Source organism: Ornithodoros turicata, chromosome 6, assembly GCF_037126465.1.
Source record: "Ornithodoros turicata isolate Travis chromosome 6, ASM3712646v1, whole genome shotgun sequence".
In the NCBI taxonomy this organism is placed as follows: Eukaryota; Metazoa; Arthropoda; class Arachnida; order Ixodida; family Argasidae; genus Ornithodoros; species Ornithodoros turicata.
The window spans coordinates 1655857-1676777 of NC_088206.1; the positions used below are offsets into that span (position 1 = coordinate 1655857).

General features: G+C 46.1%; 2 protein-coding genes across 11 annotated transcripts in view; one reads left to right on the forward strand and one right to left on the reverse strand.

Moving 5' to 3' along the window:
* LOC135398794 (phospholipase A2 hemilipin-like) overlaps positions 1-20921 on the forward strand; it is a 207389-nt gene that overhangs the window by 63720 nt on the left and 122748 nt on the right. The window lies entirely within an intron of this gene.
* Positions 1-20921, reverse strand: part of LOC135398791 (protein grainyhead-like) — a 159100-nt gene that overhangs the window by 45773 nt on the left and 92406 nt on the right. The window contains exon 1 of one of the 9 annotated variants that reach the window (XM_064630253.1): positions 19798-19950. The exons of the other annotated variants lie outside the window; for them this stretch is intronic. The gene's annotated coding sequence lies outside the window, so the exon portion shown is untranslated. Of the gene's footprint in view, positions 1-19797; positions 19951-20921 lie in introns of those variants that run through there. 9 annotated transcript variants of the gene reach the window in all.

Genomic DNA, 20921 nt, shown 5'->3' on the forward strand with positions numbered 1-20921 from the left:
TTGTAAGTCTATCTGCTCCTTTTTGCAGCAACTGTGTGGCTCAGATGACTATACACACCACTCCAGTGTTCCGTAAACTTTTGTCGGGACCTGTACATCGGAAGGTGGTGGTTGTGATGGTGAATAGAGGCTCGCTTGCTGTATACATCGGAAGAACACTATACGAAAACGATGAAGCTATGAAATCCAAGCTTAGCAATGTGATGTCAGCCGCTTCAAAGAAACAGGGTGATTGGCTGATCATGTTTTTGGAACCGTTATCATGAACGCCCTTCAGATAAAAAACAAAACAAAAAAAAACCCCGCAATTATTTTAACACGGACTGAGAATGAAAGAGACGCGGTTTAATGACGCCTGTGCCTGCTTTGCGTTTCCAAAACGCGCACACGGACAGATCCATGCACAGCGGGTCTCAGCTGTCAAATAAAAATTCTGCTCGTATCCACGTCTCCTATACATGCAAATCAACATCGGCAACACACAAGGAACCGCAACGCCCTCACGCAACGGAAACGAGAACAATGACACACACACACATACCAAAGTATAAACAACGCAAAGTGTATTAACGAGGAAAGCGCTTTAAAGTAGAGGGAGGCACATGTAATACAATCGTGCCTTCGACAACAATGGCCGGCCTTGGCTTCTCAATAGAATAATTACTTATTGGGCCGCGAAAAAAGATGGCGCCCCAAATCGGTGCCCTTCGACGCAGACGAAATTGCAAAGCCGGCCAACGGCGCTCATATTCGTACAAGAGAATCGAGGCCGATTGTTTGCTTCACACAAGGAAGCATAACTAACCCCTTTGTTACTATTAGACTAATCGCGGAGCAGACAATTCGTTCACACGCAGCGCCACGTAGCGGAGGGTATGTTGACGAAGGGAATGTACCAAGGTGGATGTTTTCACTGTGAAGGATGCGCGTGGAGTCATAATAGGATTTTGATTGAAAAGTGCGATTGCAGTGGATGAATGCGTGGAGTTTTACAATCGCCATCAGATTCGCATCGGCTCACTTTCATACCAAGGCAGCCTTTGTTGGTATTGCGTACTCCTACTGAAAGCACCGAGACTACATTACCGGCACGTGAAGTGGACACTTGGATCCGCATCGTCCCCAAAAGGGAATTATAAAATGCAAATGAAGATTGATTGATTGATTGGAAAAAGAAAAAGTGGAGATGTTAGTCCCAAAGCACTCGAGACTGGCTACTCCAGGGGTCCAATCTTCAACTTGTCGTTATCCCATAACGGTGGCGAGAGGGCTTTGCCGTTGTCGGCCTGTCACAGAGGTGGGCAGCGTCACGACTGACGCCCTGGGGAATGTGCGTCCTGGGCCGACTTCTAAGGGGCCGACATATGTCCGACAGCGTCTGAGGAAAACCCAGGAAACACCCCAGACGGCATAGCCGGCACCGGGATTCGAACCCGGATACCTCCCAGTCTCGACGTGACATGGCGTGATGACGTAACGCGCGTTAAATGCATCACTTCGGCCCCTGATTCGCCACGAGTTCTTGCGCGAGCCTATCAAACCGGCTTCGAGGCGTACGAACTTCAACTTTAACGATAACGATCGATAACGATATGTGAAAGTTCAAGATCGGGACTCAGGACGCGTTAATTAGGTCTCACTATACATAAAGCGAAAGAAAAAAATGCAAATGTCACACGCAACATCGCAGGTGCATTTTGCAGATACGCAGTCTTATTTTGCTATCTCTGTAAACTTTAATATCTGTGTGTATACAGTATACTGGACGAGACAAGCATTCAAAATGCAGGAACACATTTTTGCTGTATAGAGCTTGCAAGGTTCTTCGATGGAACCTGGCCGTGGACGCGAGCAGTGTTGTCGTTGTGAACAAAATCGTCACTGTTTTGATATTTGAGTTTTAGTATACCGCTAGCGGGTGCCCGGAAGGCACCGTGTCTATATCACAATGATCATATAAGACGAGGGTTTTAGTGCATCGCACGCTATCGCTTTTGCGTACGTAAGGGATAGCGTTGGTGGTCCTCATGCGCACGCGCAAAACATAAACAGAGCTTCGCACGCAGTTCCGCCACGCTATTCGTTACGTACGCAAACGCCATAGCGTACGTACGGTGCACTAAAACTTTCTAATCGTATATCACTCTAAGAAAAAAAAAGGTAGAATTTCCTACCCAAAGTTGCAGCGGGACGGTATATACTTCTACCATTTCGTGCCAATTCACCCGCGACTTCTCCCCCGAGGGTATAAGCGGTGGCGTCCCTCTTCCTTCCTCCTCTCTCTCGCGTTTGCTCTGAGAGAAAATGGTAGAATTTCCTACCCAAGTTGGTAGAACGACAGATTCTACTCTCTAGTTTGTTTCTACTCTGAAATTATACCCAAAGCATAAAACAGGTTGGAGTAGAAATGTGGTTGCAATGCAGCTGTACCGAAATGGGTAGAAAATCATACATTTTTTTCTTAGAGTGTACGTTTTAGTACATCGGAAAGTGTTCACGACAACAGTTCCGAGACCATGCATGATAAGCCAATCACCTTCTTTCTTTGTAGCGAGTGACGTCACATTGCTAAGCTTGGACCCTCGTCTTCTAACAAGGGATTCGGATTATGTAAATAATCACAACCAATTTTTCAGTCGAATTTTGCCTGATAATTGTACATACGAATGCTAGACTGTACATATCTTTAGCACTTTGACATACTTGTAAAGATAGTTTGCACGCAGAACATCTACGTTGTTATTGTGTTAGTTAAAAGCAAAGTGTAATCTGGGCAGTTACTCGCGTAATTAAATAATTATGTTGATAAAATATTCTGAACAGCTTGCAGTTGAGAGAGAGTTTTGAGGACATCGTACGCTATCGCCTCTGCGTACGTAACGGATAGCGTTGATGGTTCTGCGCACGCCCATAACAGAAAGAGAGCTTCGCGCAGTGCGCAGAACCAACAACGCTGTCTGTTACGCACGCTATCGCCCTTGCGTACGATGTACTAAAACTCTCTGATAACTTCCTTTATCGTATCGCTTTCGCTGAAATCTTCCGATATAACGAAAACTCGCTAATAACGAAAAATAGCGGGCCGGTTGGTACATATCCATGACTGACTGTTGGCGACTGCACACTCCTAAAAAACAGGGTGTACTTAACTCCTTTTTCTTGCTACATATATCACTCCCTTTTGGAAAGTACAATTACTCTAAAAAAGGAGTCTCCTCACTGCCACAAGGGAGTAACATTACTCCCTTACTCCCTACCGGAGAGTAATATTACTCTCCAGTAGATAGAGCGTAACCCCACTCCCTAAAGGGAGTACAATTACTCTAGTGTACTTAGAGTAGCACTTAGAGTACAGTTACTCTCAAAAAAGGAGTCTCCTCACTGCCACAAGGGAGTAACATTACTCCCTTACTCCCTACCGGAGAGTAATATTACTCTCCGGTAGGGAGTTAGAGCGTAAGATGCGTAATCGAGCGTAGACTTCTTTTTGAGAGTAATTGTACTCTCCAAAAGGCAGTGATATATGTGGCAAGAAAAAAAAAGTGAAACTACACTTTTTTTTTAAGAGTGCAGTACGAAACTGACAGTAAACAAGAAAGACACGCACAGCTAACTCTTTCAACCAATTTAATGACAGAAAACGGTTTACACGCATTCGACAGATGACAGTTGTTTCCCGTTATTGAATTGGTTGAAAAGTGCGACGAGTTAGGAGTGTCATGCCCTTGTTTACTGTCCCTATATATATAGTTTCGTACTGTTACAGTCGCCAACAGTTGATATCTGCAACCTGTCCGCATATCTGCTCCTGCGTCCGAACCCTCAATGATTATTATTACTTCATCAGTAAGCATTCTGCGGATATCAGTTTACATCGGCAGACAGAGAAGTGCTTCGAAGGGTGCACTTTTATTATTTTTGACGGCGGTAAATGGGGCTGAATGTTTACCAATACGAAAGGAGTTGACGACGTTGTTCACATCTGTGCTGTTAGAGGCTAGCTTGGTGCGATTATGTGCATTTGAGCGCTGTAATATTTATGCCCTATTAAATAAAACAACAACAAACGGGTCTTGCCGAGCGTGACGTCACAGATACAAAACTTCGTTCCACGTTAACAATATGAGTGGCATGGGCGTTGTTAAGGGGAGGGGCACGTGTTAAAAAACGCGCTAAAGCCTCGTTTAACGGTGTGCAACAAGACTAAAGTATAGGGACCACTGGATCCACCACAAATAACTTACGCTTTGACATTCTTTTGTCGCGAATTAATGACATAAAGAGGAAAATGAAACGATCCGTTTAATCTATACCGGGAAGCTCGACTCGCGGAATTCCGAACGAAACCTTTGGAGAGGCTCACGTATATACATCAAACTCCCGCGAAAGATCAGAGCGTTGAACCATATACACTGGCGGCGAAATACCCAACCACGTTTCCGCACGAATCACCGCAATACAAACCGTCAAAACGGGCTTATTCCTTTCTTTTTCTATCCTCCCTATTTTTTCTGCGTCCACTTTCTTCCGATCCCGTAAGTATTATTATTATTTTTTTTGTTGTAATGCTCACTCCACCGAATACGTCCAAAATACGTGTGGGAAAATCGCTCACACCCTATAACGTCTTTCCGCCAAACTAAAAAGAACTTCCCCAAAACGCTTTCCTTTTTTTCCCCTTTCGCGGAGGAGACCTTTTGTTCCAAGGAGGTCCGGCACTATAGCTCCACCTTGCCGCAAGATAGAGCGACAAGTAGGCGTAGCGTGGTTGTCGCTTCATAAACGACAGAATCTTCAAAACCGACCCTTTTCTACGCAAAATCGCAGGTTCTCACGATTCCCTGTTTCCCCTATTATCTTCTCTCATATTCTATCTGACCACCTGGCCGAGAGAACTCTTTTCAAGACCATTTTTTCTCAACGGCCAGCCAGCTTTTTTTTCGTCTCCGGCCCAAAATAAGGGAATGGTCTACCCTTTTTTCGTGTATCCCTAAAAGGGGAAGAAGCAAGGTGTGGTCTTTCTGCCACCTCCAATGCATCTTACATCACAGGGGACAACGAACGCGGAAGCTTTGACTGTCCCCGCCTGCAGTTTGTTTTTTTGTCGGCGTCTCATGTAGGAGAAAGGGTTGTTTCAAGAACAAAGCCTTGTCCGGTCCCTTGACGTCCTTTTGAAGCTCCGAGGATGAAAAGACGCTTTTGTGGGACCGAGTTGCGTCATGGTGCATTGGGCGGGTGTCTTGAATGTGTGTAGGGAGCTTGAATGTGTCCGGCATGGGAAAAAGGGAGTTTTCCCGGAAAAGGGATCGACGCTATCTTTCTTCCTCTGATGAGGAACGGCTGGATAGGCACGCTCAGTATAGTAAAGGGTTTAACCATTTGAGATTAACGAATAGCGAGCATGTTTCTGGGTGGAAGAGTTCGTTAGCAAACGCCTCTTGCGATATCTTATCGATAGGGGTGTGTGGCTTTTTCGTCTTTCATGGATGATGTCATCTACCAGGTACGGTGCTGTCGTGGAGGAATCGGGAATCTCGGACTCTCATAGAGCGCATACTAGTACCGTGAATGCACAGCCGGTCTCAGCGTAGAAGCCGTTATCTGAGAAAATGTCGGTGCTACGTATTATTGTACATAAATATCTGCCATCCTAACTATATACAGTTATCTGTAGTATAGCTGTCGTATATGTATGGAGGTATAGCCCCAAATCTAACTATTCCATTATAGCGTAGTTTTTTATGTCACAGAGTAAATATAAAAATGGGTGCTTCGCGTAAGCATCAGGTTATATGCGCTGCACCATACCTCTTATTGAAATGTTATTGGTGGAATAAAATGTCAAATTCGCAGCTGCTTGTTCACAGTATACATCGGACGAGCCCAAATCGCAGTGGGAAAAATCGTCTCTACCGAGAAAAATACGATTCGAAAAATACTCTACCCATTAACGTCAAAGGCGGCACACCCTGACAATTTGCCTCCAGTTTGTCATTACTTTTTCAATTACCCCCCACCAACAACAACCGCCTCTATTTATCGCCCTTCTTCTGCTATGGAGGCCACGTTGCTTCACTCCATTGAACACGGCTCGTACTTTTCAAAGCAACTCGCTCTATCGAACGTCATACGTAGATATTCCTTCTCACCGCTACGTAGCATTTCACGCCTGCGCTACTGGGGTGGTATTGGGACAAAAAGTATATAGGGGGTCGTTTTTTTTATTTATTTTCCCCTTAGACAGTTGTTGTTATTGTTGCACGGCAACACATACACACGCATCGTTCGTGTAAGAGCGGGATTTTATGTATAGCCGGCTTTGTGATCTTTCCAGGCGTGATTTCTTTGGCGTGAGCTCAAGCTGACGAAATTGTAAATTGAATTGGAGAAGGCCTCAATGGAGGCAGGATATTCTTCTCGACGTGTATACGCAGGATAATAAGAAGGTATCTTTGACAGGGAATAAGAAGGGAAGTGATATCGGGTTTCCATTATTGTCAGTCTGGAACTAATTGGCTGTCCTCCGAAATGAGTGACGTTTTTGAGAAGGGGCTGATGTTTTGATATCGCAGGAGGGTGTCGAGTGACGTTTTATAGGTCTAAGGGTACCGTCGTTGAAGGAGAAAGGGAGCGAAGCTTAACGGTGTGTGTTTGTTGTTTGGTCGTTTTACGCGTAAAATAGAAATGCGACGAAACGCGGGTTCGGTCCTGTTTAGTTGTTCTTTGCGAAGTCGCACGCGAGAGAGGATAGAATGTCTCTTTTAAATATACGTGCTTTATTTTTTTTTTTTTTTTACTCCGTGTTAGAACCGAGAAGTAACTGTGACCATAAATTACATAGAGACACGTACAGATGTTAAGGGGGCATCCTGGGGTAGACTTCGGGGAGCTGTGGCGATATCCATCGGGGGCGTTCGTCGGAAATACCGGAGGAAACCTGAGACAGAACAGCTGATGGTGGAATTCCAACCCAGCACCTCCCCTTGGAGCTACCAACAACGAGCTTTATATATACCGCTAGCTTTATTCTGCGTTATACACATGTTTATGTGCATGGAAGTTTTTTTTTTTTTTTCAAGTTAGCTTTTTCTGTGGACTCGTGTTTGTTTCAGTTATCGACAGCTTCGACTCATTTTCAGTTTCAATATAAAGTAAGCGCCGATTGCTTGAGTAAAGCGGTCAGCACGCGAGGCTCCCAAAGAGATTTGCCGTAGAAATGAAGGAGGTAATTATCTTCCAGGATAGTTGTGAGGTGTCGCTGTCCTCATTACGGCGATATACTATACCAGAGGTGAGTCGACATATAGGGAGGTTAACATTATTGTCCCGATTACAAGGTCGTGCGCCTATCCATCTTCCAGACCTATTCTTTTTCAACCACGAACACGGACCTATTAAGAATCGCCCCCGCAATGATTAAATCACCTGATCCATCACGTCGCGCTTTACTCAACACATTATATTCGGTCTCCCAGAGCCACCCCGCAAAATGTATTCTCTCCTCTCGACCGCGAATCAACATATACCTTAACCCCCCAAGCTATCACGACACCTTTTCCCCCCCCATCCATTACTGGTCATTCTCGTCGAGATAATGGGCATTTGCCCAAGAACGATCATCCGGGATGCTCAGCCAGGAACACAGTGCGGGATCAACTTGGGTGCACACGCAGGCACAGTGCGGGTGGGAAGACGGGAATGTATCACCTCTGTTGCATCCGACGTTTACACTAAGAGCACGCAAACGAAGCCTGGGATAAAGAGCAACAGGAAATGGCGGATATGTTAATAGAGCAGGGGTTTTCTCAGCACCCCCACCCCCTAATGCCTCTCCCCAAAGATCTTGCTACTCCCGACACCCTCCCCGCAGCGACTAAAATCCCTGGGAACATCATCCCCGTGTTAGACTTGAAGACAAAGGAGTAACACTGGGCCGGTTGGTGATCATCCATGATGAAGCGACGAAAGACAGCCTAATAAAAAAGGAGTACTTCTACTCCTTTTGGGGACTAAATGCACTACCACAAAAATTACTCCCTTTCGGGACTAATTGCGTCTGTAGTAAATGAATCCCACAGTGCGGATACTGCCTTTCACTCTCTGTCTTCCGTCCCCATGTACATAATTCATGTGCATAAGTGAAAATGCCTCGAATTAAACAGGCTAGTGTGATACGTCGAATGGTATAAAGCATTGCGATATGTATAGGGCACAGTTTGCTAAGAAAGAAGAACGGACTATTTCTTACTCTGTGGATATAAAATTGCTGAGTTATGTAGCCTTATACATTGAAATTGACAAAGAGAACATATATACAGAGTGTTGCATTCAGGGATCCATTTGTGTCGTTTAGTGACTATTTGCAATCCATATGGGGAGTAAATTCCAGGGTCATGGGACTAAAATGAGGAGTAATAGCAATCTAAAGGAGTAAAAGCAGCAGTTACTCCTTATCTTGCTCCTTTTTTTTTTTTTTTTTTCTTAGAGTGAGAACGGAGTGACTGTTTCCGTGCCTGCTCCGTCCTTGTGTCTTTTGTCGCTTCATCATGGTTTCCGTTTCTTCTGAATATTTCATTCGCGCGCGACTCAACGCAACAGACATCGTCAGGTTCTCCCCTCTATATTGCTGCTCGTGATAATTTCCCGGTGCTCCAGGGGGCAAGATGAGATACCTGGAAGCGATTATCATGTGCAGATAAGAGGTCTGACTGAGCGGTGTGACCTCGCTCATTTGCATGCAGTAATTATTTGGGGCGGGTAATTCATTCCGACTCCCCCTCGTCCCCGTGGCGGTTGTGTTCGTGATGAGATTGACCTCCTGAACTGTTCCTTCGTTTTTGCCCCTCGTCTGTTCGTGGTTCGGGAACAGAAAGGGGTGATCTTTCTTTTCTTTCGGAGGTAAGGTGAGGTGATCGAATAACTACTTCCTCAGGTGGAACTGTTTTCAGGTGGGGGAATGAGTATAGTGGACGCGGATTATTGTTCAGCATGAAATCTCTGTGCACAAGTATCGTACACTGTAAACTGGAAAACACCCTTATGGGTGTAAATGGCTTGTCCTATAACTCACACCACTTTTTACACCGTATGGTCTGGAACACCCATTTTAGAGGGTGTATTCTGTGTAAAACACCCTTTGAAAGGGTGCTTTCCCTTGGAAATGCCGTCTTTTGCACCCTTTCTCCCTTTATACGCCCTTTTAGGAGAGTGTTCAACAATATTTCACCCTCCTTAAAGGGTGTTTAAAGGGTGCAAAAGAAGGCATTTCCAAGGAAAAGCACCCTTTCAAAGGGTGTTTTACACAGAATACACCCTCTAAAATGGGTGTTCCAGACCATGCGGTGTAAAAAGTGGTGCGAGTTATAGGACAAGCCATTTACACCCATAAGGGTGTTTTTCAGTTTACAGTGAACGAACACTATCTGTACCACTAGTTTATCCAGAAGCGAGAGCTGGGGGGGGGGGGGGGGACGTGTGCTTTAACTGTTCAATCTGTGGTTGTACATAAATATTGCTCATGGCCTTTCTGACTCCGCATTTGTTTAACATTTTCAGGGGTGAACTTTTGCTTCTATCACATATAGCGTATCTTGCGAGATAATCTTCACGTCCTTCAGGGGTCCGTTTTAACGCGTATCCGACCAACGAAGAATGTCATAACAGAAAACGCAACCTTGCCGAGCAGCAAACGGGCAAGATCATCACTTAAATTTCTCTGCCTATACAAAAAAGAGTTTAATGTTGGATTTAGATTGGAAAATAGAGAAATCCGTCGGCCAACGAATTCAGCTACCCCCATGCCATATACCCCCAAATAAAGAGAAAGATACCCCTCTAGCATTGTCCTCTTAGCGAGGGTGGCGTCTTTGCGCATCGCGTCTATACGAAACCAACTCGATCGCATCAGTGCTCGCTCAAAACGCTACCATGCACCCAGATACAACTATACTATATATGTGATCGCCACAGCAGCAATGCAATGAACAAAATACAGTATAGCGCACGCAAGATTGTTACGCGTTCTCCATACGACAGTTCACTATACGAAGTTCTCAAGTGTCCACCTTCTTGGGCTATACCCAGCAGCACCTTTCCGGCATCGGTCATTCGACATCCCTTATGCGGCCAATATAGCGAGGCACCGCGTCCTATAGTCTAAGTCCAGAGTTCGGCTCCTTCGTGTATACATTGAACAAAATTGATCCTGGTATCTAGCCCTCGGTAACCCCCAAAATATTCCGAGGGCATTTAATTATTTAGCTTGACTGTCTTGCACGTACTGGCATCCTGCCCTCACTTCGAACACCAACGCCAACAGTATTTCACCGCATTCTACAGATACCATGTCCCACTCCACCCAGCCCTTCTACTGGGTGACACCCCTCTTGTGCCGTTTGATAACGTAATCAAATTTTTGACCACGTGTGGGTTTCTTAATCAGATGTAGATGATAAGCATTGCTCCGCTTTTATCAGATATCACCGAACTCCTCATGTAAATATCTCATTGTCACACTTGTAGATAGCTTTTAACTGCCATGATCGCTTGTTATCGTCATCCCCCTCTCTGTCTTATCCTGGTCAATCTAATCGCTCATCGCGCATACCTCATACCTGTAGATAGGTTTTAACTACCACACACTCTCTCTCACATCATCTTTCCCATAATCATCTCAGATACACTCACCATGGTTTTGGCGCTCTATGGCCTTTGTTGCCTTTGTGCCATTAAACACATAATCAATCAATCAATCAATTTAATTATTTAATTCGAAAATGTCGGAACCACGTGTATACGTGGCAGACACGATTGGCGAATAACAAAAAATGAGCGAGCAGGACGCACGAGGAAAAGAGCGTGTGTAGAATAAGCTGTGAGGTGGGCATTTCGGTGTGACAGGACTGGGTCAGAGCGTCGGCAATTAGCCTGCCACCGGGAGCCCCGTAATTTATGAGGATGCTCCGTCCAAGAGCATTGTGTGTCGTGGGTGACGGCCGCCAGATTGCTACGTGCGTGCGGTCATTGCGCGAGTACAGCGGCTGCGTTGGGTGGATATACAGTATAGTGCACGGCCTGGTTTCCGAGGGAAGTCCGGTATTTGTTCTCGCGGACTGGGCGACGGGCGAAGCATTGCCTCCAAGTGAGACTTGGAGATCAAATCCAATAGCCCGAATACGCTTCGGTCTCCACCGATTTCCTCGCCCCCCGTAATATCGTCAGACCGCGTAGATCTAGATAATCAGAAAGATGATCCGTAACACAAGGTTGTATCGGAAAGGTTCGCGGCGGCAAATCCTGCTATAGTACTCTGCTACACTATAAATTGGAGAGCTAAACGTTCAGAGAAAACGCGCATGATGTTCAGATAATGTAAAATTGGGACGTAAAAGACAAAAGGGAAATGGGGTCAAAACCAATTTTTCCATGCATGTACTCGCAAAAAAAAAAAAAAAAAAGTATAGAGTATATTTTTTGAATTCGCCGATTTACGTCGGCCGCGTGGTCATAGGCGCCTGTCAGATGACCAATTTTGCCCCCTTGAACAGCGTACACGACATTGATGACGATTGTCACCGTTGCGACCCAAGCAAGACGGAATTATATATCTATGTGTACAGCCTTATACTTCGCGGCTGTACCTAGGCGATTGAAAAGAATGTAGGCAACATTGCGTGACGAAGGAAATTGGTTCAAAGCCAACGGAAAGTACAGTGACCTGCCAATCACAACACTCGAAAGCTGTATACACGCTCGCATTGATAGCAAATCACATATACAGCAGACCTTGTAGGGTCCGTTGCCGGTGAATACAAAGCGCCCGTATACCAAGCAATACATGCATGGTATGCATGACAACGCCTTAGTCTGTATTTAACCCACGGGGTACCTTGTGCAACTTTTTATTGGACAACACAAGCGGAAGACCTGCTGTCTTGCGTTTGTGATACATGGTTGCCAGAATCGTTCGCGTCGTACGTTCTCGTACGAATCTAATATACAAACGGATAGATTGTTCGCTCAGCTGATGTCAGCGGATGGAAACGTCTGGAGACTTTGAATCAGACGTTCAGTGGATACGACATTCATGACATGTGCACCGCAAACGGCAACAAAGTACGGCAAACTTGGGTCACAAGGTGCGTGCCAGTATGCGGGGGTGGGGGTACTATCAGATATGGCGCCCGTGACTTTCGCGGCAAATGACAGCAAAAAGCTAATCGAAATTTCTGGTTTATATCGCAACGTAACTATGATGCAGAGCGATGGCCATTGGATCAATTTTGTCGACGCTGCCTGACATCTGCGGAAGACGGCGTGTCTATAACTAACTTGTATACCCTGCCACAAAGTTGCTGTCGTGGACATTGCAGGCACCCAAGCATATTCCCAAACACCGAAGCGCACAGGCACAAGGAATATATGTTAAACGCAGAATTACGCAGTTCACAAAAGTTGGCATGGATATGGATATATGGGCACAAATCTGCAGCTCTCGCCTTCACAAGGAAGCATATGCACCCCTATAAGCTTTTCCTTGCTGGTTCGCCGATCAAGCAGGTGAAACATCACAGGCTACTGGGTGTCGTCTACGACTGCAACTTGTCCTGGAAAAAACACATTGATCACCTTGACAAAAAGGTTCAGCGGTGGACCTCCGTCCTTCGTCATTTTGCTGGCGCCAAGTGGGGTAATGATGAGCAATCACTCCTGGCTGTTCATAAGGCTTTTTTGTTCGTGGTACACTTGTGCATAGCCTTCCTGTTCTTCACGGCACATTTCTGAGACACAAGTTCAGCGGCTTCGGTGCTTCCTTGCACGAAGCTGAGAATCTGTCTTGGCGTCCCCAGAGTTGCGCGGATGGTCATAACCGAAGCTCATGAAATACCAATTGACTGTACGTCACTATTTACGCCTTATAGCTCATCACCGCCGTCAGCCATTGGTAGCAAGACTTCACTGGCACAAGCAGAGCAACCTCTACAAAATCATTGCGGAAGCAATGCCTAAATTTCCCTCGTTTGTAGTAAAGCCAACAGTGTCTTCGATTCCCCCGTGGTCTCTCTCACTGCCCTCGATCTCCCCCGGCATTCCGGCACTCAATGTTTAAAAAAAAGCAAGTGCCACCGTCAGTCCTTCGCCAGATGTCATTGAACATGATACGCTGAGCACACTGTCGTCTACACCGACGAGTCTTCTACACTCGTAATTCATCGGCCGCCTTCGGTCCAGGTGTCTCACGGATATCGCCTGGCACACTGCACTTCATCTACGTCTGCGGAGCTTTACGGCATCTTGTCGTTCCTGCGGTATATGCTCTGCGCGAGGCTCGCGAATGTGGGCGGTATACACGGACTCCCAAGGGCAGCCCTGCAGTGCAGAGCGAGCATAGGTGCGCGAGGTACATTAGCTCCAATTGTCACAGGCATCCTCAGCGACGTTCAGCGTCTCTGTGACGTAGGCCACTCCGTCACTTTTCAGTGTATCCCAGGTCACGGTGGACTAAGCGGAAATGTAGGGGCTGACAGAGTGGCTGCTGCTGCCAGACAATATGCCAGACAGTGATACCGGATATGTTGACCCGTGGTGACTGGAGGACATTCTTGTCGGTGATGATACAACCAATGGCGGCGCAACAACATTGCCGAGACATTACAGACAGGTCCTTGTTGCATGCCGTAGATCCAACTTTGTCGTTTTCCCTCCCAGGCCGTTTGCCCCGCTGTCTCTCCTCCCTTCTGCATGGACTTCACCTCAATGTGGCCTTCACCCCGCAGTTGAAACACAGACTATATAGGGTATGCTTCCACCAGCTCGTGTTCCAACTGCGGCATGGTGGCAAGCATTCAACACATCCTCATCGACTGCCCTCTCTACAGTTCGGAGACGGCAATGCTCCAGTCCCAACTGCCCGTATAAACAACAAGCCGCTCAGCCTGCCGCAATCTTGGGTCGGTGTTCTAACCCTGTGCAGCACCGTCAATGCCTGCACTCATTCTATCATGTTCTTGACGTCTGCTAGCCTGCTCGAACTCCTCTGACCTCAGAGCTTTTGCCATGAATACGGAGATGTGATCTTCACAGCACTATACATCTCCGGTGGCCGACTGAATGAACTACTATCCCCATCAGTTACGACGCATCCGCGTGTGTGATATCTCATTTGAGTGTGTCATGTGTGTATGCCTCATCTTTTTCATGGTCATCCCACTCATATAATTAACCCATGTGCACCGAGGTATGGTACCGAAATGTGTTGCGGTGAGTCACCTCCCATCGTCATTCATGCAGTTGTTGTTGAACACGCATCTGGAAACAGGGTAGATGGCGGCTCTGATGTGAGAAAGATATTCCTATATGTGAGCAGGAATTACGAGACAGACCCCTCTTTACACAGACATATTTATAACACGTTGGCTACACGCGATCCAAAAACACGCTCAAGGGACATCCTACGCAACAGTTGTTTAGAGACGGATCTGCAACATCGATACCAAGATCCGCGTCACTCCGGTCATTAGACTGCGAAAATGGGGTCGTTACTCCACGGCTGCCTATAATACGCACGTACACCCATTATATCCGAGGAGCCCGCATAAAAGTCTCGGACAGCTAAATTCGGCGAGCGATATACAGTGGCCCAATTGGGGCTCCAACGGAAATTATTACTCACGGCCAGGTGTTGTAGCTGGAGGCTATATGCGTTGTTTTATTTGAAAGTTGCCAAGGTCTTTATTGCTCCGTTGGGTTGGTCTTGAGGAGCTGTTCACGATGTTCGAGTAGGACGACGGATTAAATTATGAATTATTCGGATTGGAATAATGTCGCCGAATCCTATATAGAGTTTACTTACGCTTGCTTTTCATATCAATTGTATCGTTAATGATTCGGTGATGGCATTGTATCGCTACATACCCACTGCGTGTCCTCCACCTTTTTTTTTTGTTGTGTTTTGCAATAAACCTATATCCCCCCCCCCCTCTTCGTGAACTCGTGGGGTAAAAATTGAACGGTGTTTAAACAGTTCGCGGGGAAATCACGGACAAGCACGGAGTATTTCCTGATTCACGTAGAGAAAGAATTTTTTCAGTCGCTAGACTAAATTGCACAATGAGAATATTCTGAAGAGCAAGCCAGAAGAAATCGTATGCACGATGGCAAAGTTTGCAACTTCCAATGAGGTTCATTTCGGCTTTTATAACTATATCGGCTGGTATCAGCTTTAATACAGGAATTGAGAGGCTAACTAATAGTACTGAAGGGACATGTACACTATACACGGCGGAGCACGTACTTATCACACAGATGTACTTATTGTATGCAAAGGGTCAAGGTCATAACGCGTACTTCCTCCTTTTTATAGATCAAGATAACGAAGCCGGTATACGAGGCGTTACTTATGAAACGCGTAGAGCGCATGGTTGCCAACAGATGAAGTGCAACGTTTTTCCAACGAAGTACTGCAACTATATACGTCCCTGTGCAACTCCTTGTTCGGCATCCAAACTTGAGAGCGGAATATTTGGCGTTCAAAGCTCCTAAGTGCTACATCGCGGAACAATACAATCAAAGCATTATGTTTTCTACTTGCTTATACGAATGCCTCCTAATGAACCGCTTCTCAACCGTAATTATGTCATGTGTGTTTCTACAAAGGCTGTCGGGCAACACAAAAGGCGTCTGTCAGACATTGCATTCACCACCCATTTCACGTGGATTCTCGCGAACGTGATGCTACAGTCTGGGTCAGATATTGTGCGCGGTTTGTAGAGGGCGTTGCGAGCCGTCGCCCAGGGTGGGGCATCGTGAATGCCCCAAGGCGCGGAAGAATACCCAGCGAGACGCGTTCGTTCACCTTTTGCTGCGCGCATTTTTATTTCTGCGGGCGCTCCTGAGGTGCACAACGGCTCGTTAGGCTTTGGTCGCTCGACGCCCTTCGAAGTCTACGACGAATTCTAAGAAAGTCGTTGCGCAGCACGCACGATATAGGAACTGTATAGCTGCGGTTAGATGATGTCAGCTTAGAGCATCTGGCAACACTGCCTTGAAACAATTTCGCAGTAGCATGTGTCTTTATGGCGAATTCGCCTGGTCATTTCGTGGCAATTGTTGTTTTCTTTTTTGTTTTGTTTTTTCGGATTCCGAGCAGTCATGTTCGCTTGGTCAAAGCGAAGCAATCTCGCATGTTCGCGTGCGGTGCGCACTTTCCCAGCGCCAGAAATTGGCCAGCTAGCACTTTTTTCTCCCGGTCTCGAAACGATCAAGCAGCGGGTTGCCCAACTATATCCGGTGTCGTCACATCCGCACTGCAACGGTGGCGAGTGCTCTCATTGGCCCGCTCGTCAAAGTTCACGTGGTTTAGCAGACGACGGGACCCGAAGACGAGCGACCACGGTGCCCCTGGTGAGCGGTTTTAGTCACTTAAGTGACTAAAACCGCTAGATTCTTGGCACTCATGTTTCGGGTGGTAACGGTCACGTGATCCAGCTCGGGCGTCAACCTAGCAATTTGCGAGCGCTATGCAGTGTTGCCATGAAATGACCACCCGAATCCGCCATAGACTGCAGAAAGTACCGTATCTCCGGCATCCAATCAACCAATAAGATTCTGAGTCAGGCACGCTGTCATTGGTTCCGCAAGGTACGATAACTTCACTGTGAGGTTACCAACGGTGTGCACTCTCTATTGAATAAATAGATCCGCGGCATCCGCAGCGGCATTTGAAAATATTTTTTAATCACGACTGAAATTGCGGTGAAAAGACGAGGGGCGACGCTTGGTGGGAAACAATCGCCTATTCGTCGAGCAACGGTGTTACATGTCCCCAACCTTGTATCGGCTAAGTCGTGGGCTACGTAGCCGGCTTCATTAACTTTCTTTGAAAAGTTTGTTCAAACGAGATAGTCCCCGACATGTATTATCTCAAAATGCAAGAACATTGGTACATTGTGGAAATGAGTAACAAACTATCAGCAGAAACACCATGAGAGTCACCCACGCAAAAATGCACCACGTCAGGCAAGCCGACGTGGTGATGGTAGCGGTGCACAGATGCCGCTGTACACTCCCATCGTTATTGGCATGTTTATGTTCGCCGCCCTACAAGGGGGAACTGCGGAATTCGTGTCGGGTCTTAGACACAGGGTTGCCCGTAATATTAAATCTGAATTTTCGAACAAACTACGAGGTGGATTTGGACGAAATTTGTGGCGTTTGTATACTGAGCACCCAGGCTGTCGAATGAGCCAGCAGTATAAAATTGTATACCTGCTGCTTTACAGTACCTTTAATCATTAGGTGTTTGAAATTTTAGAAAACGCCTAGTTGAATCGACGAGGGAAGATAATTCCTTGAGTCTCAGCGAATCTGTGACAACAGACAAACCGAACTGGACGACACGCCCTGTCCGGTTTGTTTTGAGAACGTGTCGCGTTATTTTCTGTTCCTTGTCTCAGGTTCTCTCATCGTTTTACAATGTACTAGCTCGCCTGCACCACTTCTATACCATTCCCTTTGTCTCCTGTGCAAGTTTCCCTCACACTCAAGGAATTATGCTTCCCTCATCGAATCTATACCCTTCTTCTATGCTCATCGCCTATTTTAAGGTCACGTGAACATTTCATTTCTTCTACGTGAAGCCAACAACGGACAACCGAATTCGCCAGATGTGAAGTCGCCCCTTCGAATTGTATGAGATGACAAACTGCACAGTCCAACGACACGAAAATTATCCTCGACTTGTTCCTCAGCAGCAATCCCTCTTACACACAGCGACAATCCAATACTATGTATGCATGAGTAATAAAGGTGTCTGATGCAAAATCGAAACACAATTCGCAGAACCGTAACTTCGTGTCTCTATATAAGCAATCAGTTGGAAGAATGTGTCGACAATGGACGTGTCCATGATGAAAATCACTGTCTCATGTTACAGCTTAGCGACTCATATTTCATCGCAGTCCTCCAGCGAGCTGAATTTTAACACAGAGTGCTCCCTACAAAAGTATTATATTATCATATATATTATGTTATGTATCAGGCTCAGTTATTCGCCGATAAGTCGTAAAAAAAAAGCAGTGCCCAGTTAACTTTCGCAACAGCATACAGCCTTCGGTGTGCATGGGGTTTGCGTATAGTCTCATATAGCAATAATAACTTTGTTGCGATATTTATTTTTCTGTGTTTGTACCATTTTGAAACACAACACGCACTTCTGTCGTTGCATTTGAATTAACCGTGAGTGCAAACATGGGCGGAGGATAGGACACACAATTCAAACGACGACAGATTAATGAGATAATTCGGGGCTTTACGTCGCGAGCCAACTGTGACGACGACAAAGTAAAATGAAGAACAAAGGCAGGTGTCGTGCCCTCCCACATGACATAACCAACTTTCAGAATGGCTATCCAGCTGGGTTACCAGGCGCTATTCGCCCTGACAATTACTTGTTGCTTTGCTCGATTGACGGCAAAACCTCCTGAAACGCAACGGCAAAACGCACATGCATGAAGCAAATGCATGCAGCGATTCACAGGGCAGCGATGGGGCTGCAAACTGCATTCTCTTATATGTGTGGGATGTAACCCTGAATTAGTGCACGATGTTACTTACAACATTTTGATTACGAAGCTAAACTAATGACTAACAATACAAAAAAAAAAAAAAAAAACGCACAACTTTCCGCAGGCTTATTTAGGTCGATGTACCATCTAACGTAACCCAAGTGCCACATATGTCATTTGAAATACATTGAGCAGAAAAAGTAATAATTTAAATAATAATAATGATAAAAGGTAGTAATGCGCTTTCCATTATTCAAATAATGGGTGGGACTAATTTGGCTGGCATTTCGATTAAAATGGACGGGAAAGCCCGCATGACACATACAAGTAAGCTGAGCATGAAACTTCACGCTGTACTGCCATGTTACATGCAAAGACAATGAGATGTATGCAACAACTCCGCAAAGGACGCACCCACTTATTGACAGAGCCTGCCAATCGAAGGCGCGGTGCATTCGAGGAAAATTAAGGAAGGGGTAAACAACGAGTAGGAGTGAGATCTTATCGGTGCACTGCGGGCAGCCGTTCGAACAGGAGGGCATCAACCGCTTGTTGATTACAGGTAAGATAAGAGATATAGAACGTCGCTGAAAAACTACAGTGGAAATTCTGATACTGCGTAACTGCAGCGGTTAGGTATTCAAATATGCGAGGCAGCTGAATATTGAAGAGCCACAGAAAAAAGAGAGAAAGAGAAAAAAATAATAAAAGAACGACAGGAAACCCTAACGTCTTTATCATAGATGACGTTGAGGCGATCTTTGGGGTTCGTAAAGTGACCTGAAGTGGCATCATCTGCAATTACCTATACACGTCAACATAACACGGCGAAAGTGCACAGCGATGACAGTTGAACGTGCCAGACGAACGGCAAGAAAGTTAAGAAAGTTGAAAAAGTGGAAAATCCTAGGTGGGCGTAGTTGTACACTGTAAAGCTACGTAACCGCGCATGCAGGAGCGCTCACAAACAATCAAGCAGTGAAGGTTATTGGTGCGAAACATTACAGCGTGATAACCCAAAAGAAAAAGCGACTTACCAAAACGTTCACTAAGCATATCCAGCAGTAGCAGCAGTGCATGCGGAAACACACAGAAAGCGCACAAATTTTTCCGGCTCAAAAATCCGAGGCATAAATCCGGGCCACACAGCTGCATTCAAAAGCCGTCCCAAGCAATCGCAGAAATCACGTGGTTTAAGCTTTGTATCCGGTGTTGAATGTCGGCACAGCCTTACCTGCAGGGAGCTTTTGACAGGGCCGCTCCGGAGCCGGCATTCCGGATGCCACGAAACCTTCTCCGGAGCTTCAAACCGGTGCGCGCCCCCGCGGCGCTCACTTGGGTCACGTGACCCACTGACGGAGAAGTCACGTGGTCCGGAGCCAATGAGGCGGAGCGGGCCCGTTCGCGTTGCTCCTCCCGCCCTCTGCCGGAGCTTCCTCGTGATGCAGCCGCGAAAATTAATTCTGCGGCAGTGAGAGACGAAGCGGCTGTTGCTCATGGGAATCGCGCGCATTTTCGGTTTCTGCGACATGTTTCTCTTCTTTGTGTGTGCGGTTGGGAACAATGGGTTTAGGGTGTAGTACGGGGGTAATGTATAGGAGAAAAGACAAGGGGTGTAGCTGCGAGACAAGGGTGGAAGCAAAGATGCCATGGGTGGCTGCTACGTTCTAGTTATCGGTTCAACAGACGTCACAATTGACCAGCTCATTCTGGTTGGAAGCTACAAACGGTTGCCCAATGTTGCTCCGACAAAATCATACTCGCGTCTGCCTTTGGGTTCTTTTGCCTCAGACTCGGGACGACGGCGTTGGATCATATTCGTCAGCGAGCCACACTCGGTGTGTATTTATTTACTTATTTTTTCTCTCTCATTCTCACTATATTAATATCTACTTTCAACTTTCGATGAAGATGACTGAAAAATAAAACAAATAAAATAAAATGACGCAAATAAAAGTCTTTGGTTGTCAGTCAGTGCTGTGTTTGTTTCGTCTTTTTTCGCTTTCGTTGTCCGCTTGCACTGGGGTTTTCTTATCGTATGGATCACCAACCCGCTCGGATTTTAACTTTATTTCAGTAGATGCAACAATCCAAACCTAAAGAAGAATTTATGTAACCTGGAAAACTATGCTGCGGTGGTGTATATTCGGTTCAAAAATTTCTCCGAAAAAAGCTAAATGCCAACGCGTAATCCGCGGTAACGAATCTGCCTTGCCGGAAGACCTGAAACAATGATGGATTGCCTGACTTGGTTGTAAGTATATAGTGTACAAGGGAGAGGAAACACACACACAATGATGAATCATGTGCTCGTGCATATAGAGGATAATACGGGCAGTCATCCACAATGCGGCAGGT